Raw genomic sequence first — 2,500 nt, 5'->3', positions numbered from 1 at the left:
TCGTTTCGGCCCCAAGGCCTCTAATCATTCGCTTTACCGGATGAGACTCGTCCCGGTCGAAATGGACGCCAGCTATCCTGAGGGAAACTTCGGAGGGAACCAGCTACTAGATGGTTCGATTAGTCTTTCGCCCCTATACCCAGCTCTGACGATCGATTTGCACGTCAGAATCGCTGCGGACCTCCATCAGGGTTTCCCCTGACTTCGTCCTGACCAGGCATAGTTCACCATCTTTCGGGTCCCAACGTGTACGCTCCGGGTGCGCCTGCGGCCGGAGGCCGAGGCGCCCCGGGAGTGCGGGCGCCGGTTGACCCGACGCCGTCCTCCCCGGGCGACCGCAAAGGGTGCGCCCCGCTTTCACTTCGCCTCTGGGTTTTCTCCGAAATCCCAGTGACTTGCGCACATGTTAGACTCCTTGGTCCGTGTTTCAAGACGGGTCGGGAGAGCACCCGAAGCGTGAGCGCCGCTAACGGGAGACGGGCTACCGTCCGAGGACTCCGGGGGCCAGCAGCCGACGGGGGCCGGGGACGTGGCTGAGGCCACGGCACCTCGAGCACCACCGAAGAGCTTGCCCTCCGGGCTGGACGCTCGCTACTGTAGGGTTAGCGGGCCTGCTCCGCGAGATTTACCACCGGGCGCCGGCCGGGCGACCGGGGGTCCGGGGAACCGTGGACCCACGTTTCCGCGGCGGTTCCCTCGGGCTCCACCCCGAGTGCCTTAGACCGGCTCACTAGTGTACCCGGCGGGTCGCGACGTCCTACTGGAGGAGAAGTGCATCCCGCCGCGGCCGGGATTGAACCCGGACGGCCGGTGCCCTCGGATCGTGACCTGCGCGCGCCGTAGGGCGCGGTGGGCGACCGGGGACATCCGTGGCCGCCGAGGACCGGACACGCGGGCGGGATTGAGTCTCCCCCTTCGTTCTTTCGGGTCTCTCCCGTTTACCCCTGAACGGTTTCACGTACTATTGAACTCTCTCTTCAAAGTTCTTTTCAACTTTCCCTCACGGTACTTGTTCGCTATCGGTCTCGTGGTCGTATTTAGCCTTAGATGGAGTTTACCACCCTCTTAGTGCTCCACTCTCAAGGAACACGACTCTGAGGAGAGCTCCACCCGGGAGCGGCAGCGGTCTCTACGGGCCTGGCACCCTCTGCGGGCTGTGGCCCCGTTCAAGGGAGACTTGGACTCACTGCCGACCCCCGGGACGACGGAACCTCCCTCACACGACAACTCCCTGCGCGTTGCCACGCGGGATTCCGTGCTGGGCTTCTCCCTGTTCGCTCGCCGCTACTTGGGGAATCCTTGTTAGTTTCTTTTCCTCCGCCTATTAATATGCTTAAATTCAGCGGGTAGTCTCGCCTGATCTGAGGTCGGGTTTTAGAGAACAGGTCGCAAAAGAGGTCGCTAGCGGGACGAGCCGTGCTGGGCGGGGGCCGCATAGGTACTGCGTCTCTCAAGCCCAGCCGCTCTCCGTCCGCAGAGACAACCTCGCGAGGCCTGACAACCATTCGGGAGCGGACCCACCCCCTCTCTTCAAGAGGCGAGATGGAGGGGGTCCCCCAAGCTCGGGCCCGACCTGCGTCGTCTGATGACGAGACACACGGGCCCAGTATTTGAGTGTGGCCGACCCTCAGCCAGGCGTGGTCCGGGATTGGAAATCCAAGGACCGCAATGTGCGTTCGAAATGTCGATGTTCATGTGTCCTGCAGTTCACATGTCGGCGCGCAATTTGCTGCGTTCTTCATCGACCCACGAGCCGAGTGATCCACCGTTCAGGGTTATGTACTTTTAGTTTTCAGAGTACCATACAGGTCTCAGCGTTACGTTCTCAATAGTTTTTATTGTGTACAGGGCACATCCACGCCCCCGCACGCGGGGCAGGAATGCAGTTCTTGCTTCCCGCGCGGAACTGGAGGGGATTTGAGTAACCCTTTGCGAGTGGCCGGGCGATTTCAGGTGACTTTAAACCGTTAATGCACAGTACCCGGCGTCGCTTTCCTCTCGTTCAACCAGCGGGACTCCGACGCACTCCCCGCTCGGTGGAGGGGAAGCGTACCGCTCGCGACGGGGGTGTGACCCACCACCACTTGCGGGTTCGGCCCGTCTTTTGTGTATTCTCATTGTGAGATTTATTCTCTTTTTTTTTTTTTTTTAAGCGTGATTCAAGACACACGTTAATGATCCTTCCGCAGGTTCACCTACGGAAACCTTGTTACGACTTTTACTTCCTCTAAATGATCAAGTTTGGGCATCTTCCCGGTGGAATCGAAGAGGCGGGCCCCCTCGCCCCCCGGTCCGAAGACCTCACTAAATCATTCAATCGGTAGTAGCGACGGGCGGTGTGTACAAAGGGCAGGGACGTAATCAACGCGAGCTTATGACTCGCGCTTACTGGGAATTCCTCGTTCATGGGGAACAATTGCAAGCCCCAATCCCTAGCACGAAGGAGGTTCAGCGGGTTACCCGGACCTTTCGGCCAGGGAGGACACGCTGATTCCTTCAG

General features: G+C 60.0%; 3 non-coding genes across 3 annotated transcripts in view; all 3 read right to left on the bottom strand.

Moving 5' to 3' along the window:
- The window catches only part of LOC138708300 (large subunit ribosomal RNA), a 4,086-nt gene extending 2,716 nt beyond the window's left edge, over positions 1 to 1,370 (bottom strand). Inside the window, exon 1 of the ribosomal RNA XR_011334704.1 lies at positions 1 to 1,370. This exon is cut by the window's left edge and continues 2,716 nt beyond it. This is a non-coding gene — a ribosomal RNA (large subunit ribosomal RNA).
- A 251-nt stretch (positions 1,371 to 1,621) lies between these two features.
- Positions 1,622 to 1,777, bottom strand: LOC138708279 (5.8S ribosomal RNA). The gene has a single exon (XR_011334684.1). It is a non-coding gene; the product is annotated as a 5.8S ribosomal RNA (ribosomal RNA).
- A 395-nt stretch (positions 1,778 to 2,172) lies between these two features.
- Positions 2,173 to 2,500, bottom strand: part of LOC138708288 (small subunit ribosomal RNA) — a 1,903-nt gene continuing 1,575 nt past the window's right edge. The window contains exon 1 of the ribosomal RNA XR_011334693.1: positions 2,173 to 2,500. This exon is cut by the window's right edge and continues 1,575 nt beyond it. This is a non-coding gene — a ribosomal RNA (small subunit ribosomal RNA).

The sequence above is a fragment of the Periplaneta americana genome, chromosome 10, assembly GCF_040183065.1.
Source record: "Periplaneta americana isolate PAMFEO1 chromosome 10, P.americana_PAMFEO1_priV1, whole genome shotgun sequence".
Lineage (NCBI taxonomy): Eukaryota > Metazoa > Arthropoda > Insecta > Blattodea > Blattidae > Periplaneta > Periplaneta americana.
The sequence above is the reverse complement of the archived record's forward strand: the minus strand, read 5'-3'. Positions and strand labels throughout refer to the sequence as shown.